The 6950-nt window shown below is 40.2% G+C and overlaps 1 long non-coding RNA gene across 2 annotated transcripts; it reads right to left on the bottom strand.

The window, feature by feature from the left end:
• Positions 1-2660: 2660 nt before the first annotated feature.
• LOC118563197 lies at positions 2661-4852 on the bottom strand. Of its 2 annotated transcripts, XR_004931095.1 has the most exons (3): positions 4352-4852; positions 4129-4268; positions 2661-4034 (listed from the first exon to the last, which is right to left on the bottom strand). It is a non-coding gene; the product is annotated as an uncharacterized LOC118563197 (long non-coding RNA). The 2 variants fall into 2 exon arrangements; XR_004931094.1 differs by having other exon boundaries at positions 4129-4852.
• Positions 4853-6950: the final 2098 nt, after the last annotated feature.

Below are 6950 nucleotides of genomic sequence, written 5' to 3'. Positions count from 1 at the left end.
TGCTGTTTGCCAGCCCTCTCTCCTGGTTTTAGCAGACTTTGAGGTGTTCACTGTCATTTAATTGACTCAAATTCGGCATAACCTTCTTTTAAAAGCTCTTGTTCTGCTGGGAGAAAAACTGTGGGCGTTCTTTGGCCATGCTGAACAGCCAATAGCAGCGCTGCTGATCATTGTTTCTACTATCGATACATTTCCCCTTTTAAACAAATGCATGAACGCGCAGTTGTCTCAGATAACTCAATCCAGCCATACTAATCATAAACAACAGGTGTGTTCGAAGAACCCAATTAGCCGGATCATGATTAGCCGGATGAAATCATCTTGGATGTCTCATTTGATCTTGGATGTTTTAAGCAACGTACGAAGAACGGACCCCTGGTGTATCACACTCAGGTGTGCAGACTGCAGTATTGGTCAAACTAAGAGGCAGATTAAGAGGGGTGACATTGGCCAGATTAGATTTTTGTGTTGCTATAGATTTTGCATGTAATGATTGGAATTGGTTTAAGTTTGTATTAGTTTGCAAATGTATTGTGTTTTTGTCCTTTGTTTAATGTAAATAGTGTTATATTTTATATCTTGCATTTAATATATACCTAATAATGGTTTCTCCCAATTTAGGTGATTCTGAATTTAAGCTGTTTGTAATTTGTTGTCCATTGTTGGTTGGTTGGTTGGGTTGGTTCCACTGCTGGCTACAAAGAAAAAAAAAAAAAAAATAATAATAATAATAATAAAAGAAAAGAAGCTTCCACAGTTGAGACAGTGTTTTGTTTTTGGACTGCCGTTCTGGGTCCCGCTTCCATGGCCGCTCGACCAGGGGTCCGTTCTTCGTACGTCGCTAACTCAGTTAGCAGGATTTCATTGTTGACGATTTGGCATGATCTTGGATCGTTTGGTTCTTCGAAAGACATCCTGCACTTGTTGTCATAGCAACATGTGCGCCAGCTTAAGCCTGCTTGAGAGCTTCGATCGAGAGATTAGATCGCAGCTGTATAAGCGGAGGAGATAGGGAAGTCTGCCGTAGCCATGTCCATTTTTACGACTGCAACTTGTTGCGGAAGATGCAAGAATAATTTGCAGAGTTTTTCGAATTAATCGCGTATTGCGCAATAGACAGGATCCTTTAGCGCAGCGCGACAGTGTAATTGTAGAGAGATTTTCTTGGTGGCTGTTATAAACAGACAAACACATCATTTAACAGTGGCTTTTAAAGAGGAAAAAGTGGTGTTAGAGCCATAAATAGAAAAGTTATTTGTATGATGGTTTGCTTTTTATTTTTATCCTATTCAGTAAGACGATTTGTTCGGGCCATTTTATTGTGAAGTTTAGTTTACTTTGAAAGGCTTGCTTCCTGTCGAGCCGTATATTGTATTAGAAAAAAAACTATGGATGGATTATCTAGTCACGGAGCAATACAGTTTTACCGTGTAAACTGTGGATGACTTGGAAAAGGAAAATTTTAATTTTTTATGGATAAAGATTTTTTTTGTTAAAATTCCCAGTTTGCACGTGTCCTTTACTTCCCGTGTCTAAGGAATGACACTGAAATTTGGATCTCTTGACATAACAAGTGCCTTTTTAAAATAAAGTATACTAATTAAAGGCTACCATTTTGTAGAATATTCTTGTATTTCACTTTTACTTGTCCCCATGTTCTAGTGGGTCCCGTGGAGGCTCTGACATAAAAGAACAAAGTAAATATGAGATTATAAAATGCAAAAATACATACTGTAGAAAGTGATAGAAACATCTACCATGGACAGTATTTACGCATTAATTTGTCTGCTGCTTTTTACCAGCCCTCTCTCCTGGCTTTAACAGAATTATAGATGTTTTAATTAATGACTCAAATTCGGCATAACCTTCCATTAAAAGCTCTTGTTCTGCTTGGGAGAAAAACTGTGGGCGTTCTTTGTCCATGCTGAACAGCCAATAGCAGCGCTGCTGATCATTGTTTCTACTATCGATACATTTCCCCTTTTAAACAAACGCGTTAACGCGCAGTTGTCTCAGATAACTCAATCCAGCCATACTAATCGTAAACAACAGGTGTGTTGGAAGAACCCAATTAGCCGGATCAGGATTAGCCGGATGAAATCATCTTGGATGTGCTCATTTGATCTTGGATGTTTTAAGCAACGTACGAAGAACGGACCCCAGGTGGCCAAGCCCGTCACAGTCATCTACATAGTTATGGTAACTGATGTTTTTTATGACCTGAGCTAGAGGGAGCATGTAGATATTGAACAGGAGGAGACCCAGGATGTAATTTTTGTCGTCTGGGACGTAAAGTTACCTACTGATACAAAAATGTCCCTGTCCTTTAAGTAGGATTTAAACCAGTGGAGAGCTGTACCATAGTGATGGGTTGATGAGGCATCATGAAACGTTTCGACACCAAACTGTATTGATACTGTGTCGATACTGTGTCACTGAATACTGACACCTGCTGGACATTAAAAATCCCTACAGGCAACCTAGTTGACAGAGTTAACTGACACTGATTTGATGACACTAATATGATGTAATTCATTGTATGGTGCATTGTAATTTTAAAACATCTTTGATATTTTAGATACAGTCAATAAATAATGAGAACCTGTATCATAATGTAATAACATCTGAATAAACATGTGAATAAAGATGCTTGTTCACTGTTTTTTTTTTTTTACAAATTTTTATTAAAAAATAAATAAATTGTTGCAACGTTATGAAAATCAGTCTGTTACGCTTTTTTGATATTAGTTCTCCAGCTGTGGAAAACACCCGCTCACACGGCACAGATGAAGCTGGAGTGCACAAAAATTTTAAGGACAGGCGGAGGAGGTTTGGATAAACCCTCTTTTGGTTTTTCCAATATATAAGAGGATCCTGGGACCTCGCAATATTGCCCTCTGCCATGTATCTATGCACCTCATGGATGTCATCAGCTGTGGCACTTTTGGTCTGCCTCCCCACTTCGAGATCAAAATGTTCCCAAAGGTTATCTAAAAAACAAAAACAAATTGGCATTTTAGTACATGATTTACAAACAACAAAGAAATAATGCTCAATACCATGCCTGAAGTGGGGGCAGACAGCTGTTGTGAAGATGTTCCCGGCTGGGGCTCATTTGAGCCTCCAACTATTGAGGCACATTCTGTCCGCAGTCTGCTGAGGGCCTCGTTGCACTTGGAGGAACTGTGGAACCCAAGTGATTTAAATCTGGGGTCTAGAAGTGTCGCCAGGGTCAACACACTTAATGACTCCAGGTTGGAAGCAGTGTCTGTAACTCGACGCTTCAGGTGTTCATGTAGGTGTCGTGCTGTGTCAGTGTGCAAGGTTGAAGCATTACACTCAAGTGCCTTTTATAGAGCATTTCCATCATTGGGATGACCTTTGATCCTGACACTCGCCTCTCTGCAGACAACTCCACTGTAGCTTGATGGAAAGGAGCAAGCACAAGTAGTGTTTCTCCTATGATGGTAAACTCATCAGCTGTAAGTGGAGTCAAATCTGTTTTTAGAGAGGCCAGAGATACCCACACTGCTACTTCTCATCATGCAGCCTTGACAGCATTTCATACGTGCTGTTCCAGCGTCTTGGCACCTGGAACAGCACGTATGGATCCAACTGATGGATGTAAGAGTGGGGATCTGATCACATGATTTTCTAACTAATAAATTGAGACTATGTGCAATGCAAATTGAGTGCCGAATTTGGAGCTGTCTAGCGCATGCAATCATGTTTGGTGCTGCGTCGGTCACAAGACACTTTACTTTATTTGTTAAGGCCCAGTCCTCCATCATGGCCCTTTTTACTTGGGCCAAATTGTCAGTAGTGTGAATTTGTGGAAAGTATTGCACACCTAACACAGATGTACACAGCTGCACATTTTCATTAAAGTAGTGACAGGTTAGAGCCAAGTAAGCCTCCATGTTCACAAATGTCCACATGTCAGCGGTTATACTCACTGCCACAGCTTGCTGTACTTCCATTTTCACTCATTCCCGTTCCTCCTCGTACTTTTTGGCCAACATTTGTTTGATGGTCTGAAAACCACACCAAGTCAAACAAGAAGAAAATCAATATATTTAAAATGAATTTGATAAATAAACTACCACTTTAGATAATTTCCACACAAACCTTTCTGGTTGGCAAAACATATGAGGGCTCAAGGAGCTGAACCAGCTCCCTGAACCCTTCATTATCCACAACGGCGAGGGGCTGGCAGTCCTTTACAATGAAATTAAGCACAGCCTCATCGAGCATCTGCTTCCTGGAAGCTTGATGGTTAAAAATGAGAAAGTATAAATTAATCGAAATTATCAATAAAACAAAGTCAGTAAGTTGTAAAATACCTGTATACCTGAGTTTATCATGGGTGTATCATGGATTTCATTCTCATGCTTGGCCCTATAATGCCTCAGCATTGAGGAGGTGTTATTCAAATATGCAAGCTCTGTTGAGCAATTGCGACATTTAACCTGCAGAAAATAACACGAACAGTAAACTAAAGGTCACTTTGAAATGAATTTCTATTCAGAAAATCAAGTGGAAACTCTGAGAGGAACAGGATGAAACAAGGAAATCAAAACAAATACCTTATTTTCCGAAATGACATCAAAGTGGTCCCACACAGCAGAAACCTTTCTTTTTGGTTTAGGAAGCTCCATCATTTTTGATGAGTTGTGTATTCGCAAAACACGCAAGATTGTTTTGGCAGATGCATCCCGTTGACAGATGCGCTTCCTTATAAACAGTTTGGCCCGTCAATCAGTTCGAAACAGGTCCTGTATTGGTCACGTGACTTTTCCGTAGCGATACACACATCGATACGGGTTTCGCTCTATGAGACCAACACATACGCCGACGCATCGGTGTTGCCCGACCCATCACTACTGTACCAGAAAGGCCGACCCAGTTTTCCAGGCGTTCTAACAGAATGGAGTGATTGACAGTATCAAATGCTGCCCTGAGGTCCAATAGTACCAGCACTGTGGTTCTTCCACAGTCTGCATTTATATGGATGTCATTAAACACCTTGATAAGGGCGGTCTCTGTACTGTGGTGAGCATGGAAACCTGACTGGAAAACGTCAAAGCGGCTGGTCATAGTTGAGATGGTGTTAATTGTTGAAACACAGCTTTTTCAATAATCTTACTGATAAAGGGGAGGTTTGAGATGGGCCTGTAGTTCTGGAGTAGTAGTTTGTCTAAATTGTTCTTTTTCAGCAGATGTTTGATAATTGCTGTTTTTAGGGACTGGGGGAAAACACCTGACAGAAGGGACGTGTTTATTATCTGAGTCAACTCAGACGCTGACAAGTAAAACTTTCTTAAAGAAAGCTGTGGGTAGAACATCAAGGCAGCAGGAGGAGGAACTTAGCTGCTGAATGATCTGCTCTAAGCTTTTGTAGTTTATTTGGCTCAATTGGGACATTTTGTCAAGATAAGTTCCAGTTGGATACAGCTTTGGATCTGGAGTTGATATGGATGTACAAACTGATCCTCTAATCTTTAGGATTTTCTCAGTAAAGAAGTTAGCAAATTCATTGCAGACCCTGGTGGAGTGGAGTTCAGAAGCCACGGACACAGGAGGATTTGTTAACCTGTAGACTGTGGCAAATAAGGCACAAGCATTATTGCTTTTGTTGAACTCAGAGAAGAAAGATTCCCTTGCATTTTTCAGTTGTAAGTTATATCTGTAAAATCTCTCTTTATAGATGTCATAGTGAACCTGGAGTCTCGTCTTTCTCCACTTGCGTTCAGCTTTTCGACACTCCTTTTCACCTCTAACTGCTGTAGCATTTCTCCAAGGAGATTTTTTCTTCCCGGAAAAAACCTTCACTTTGACTGGAGCAATGCAGTTAATGATGTCTGAGACTTTAGACTGAAAGTTATCTACTAGCTCATCTACTGAGTTGCAGCCCAAGGTTGAGGTAGCAGAGTAAGCTTGAATAAAAGTTTCTGTGGCATTGTCCTTAAAGGTGCGTTTTCTTACGATGTCCCTTTGGCTAAATGAGTCACTGGAAATGATACATTCAAAGGTAACAGAGAAGTGATCGGATAAGGCAACATCAGTTACATTGACCTGTGAAATGTTTAGACCTTTAGTGATGATCAAGTTTAAAATATGTCCCTGCTTGTGTGTTGGCTGTTTAACATGTTGAGTTAAACCAAAGGTTCTTAGTGTGTCACAGTTATTTTGCACTTCTGTCTTCAGGGTTGTCAACGTGAAAGTTGAAGCCTCCCACAATAATTAAACAGTCATAATCAACACATATCACAGATAGGAGGTCACTAAGATCATTAAAAAAGTTTGATGTGGACTTAGGAGGCCTGTAAACATTCAGAAACATAGTTCGTACCGGGCTCTTTACCTGGAGAGCCAAATGTTCAAAAGAGTCGAATTTTCCCAAAAACACCTTTTTACACTTTAGTGAATCATTAAAGTTTAATGATTAAACAATGTTGCCACTCCTCCACCTTTCATTTCCTGTCTGCTCTCACAAAGAAAATTGTAGTTTGGAGGAATCGACTCCAACAGAACATGTGTTTCATTAAGTTCATGTAACCATGTTTTTGTTACAAACATAACATCAAGATTATTGTCAATAATGAAGTCATAATAAAAGGGATTTTCCTGACAGAGATATGTTTAATAAATCCAGTGTATATAACTTGGTGGTTGGTGTTGTCTCTGTGGCAGGTTGCATCTGACAGTTTATGACCTTTAAGTATGACTTTTTATTCCTGTTTGTTGTCCTTTTGTTTTCCCCATTTCTGCCACGTATCATCACAGATATCCCATAATCTCTGACAGAAGGCCCAAGCTGATGCTGGAAACTGTCATGTCTGATAAACTTACTGCTAGGGCCAGGTGTGTATCACAGAGAAGTGATCTGAATGTCCTGAGCACAGGCATGTTCAATTATACGTAGAGGAGGATCTGGGGCTCTGTGGCCT

This window comes from Fundulus heteroclitus, chromosome 5, assembly GCF_011125445.2.
Source record: "Fundulus heteroclitus isolate FHET01 chromosome 5, MU-UCD_Fhet_4.1, whole genome shotgun sequence".
NCBI lineage: Eukaryota > Metazoa > Chordata > Actinopteri > Cyprinodontiformes > Fundulidae > Fundulus > Fundulus heteroclitus.
This window is presented reverse-complemented; position numbering and strand designations above follow the sequence as displayed.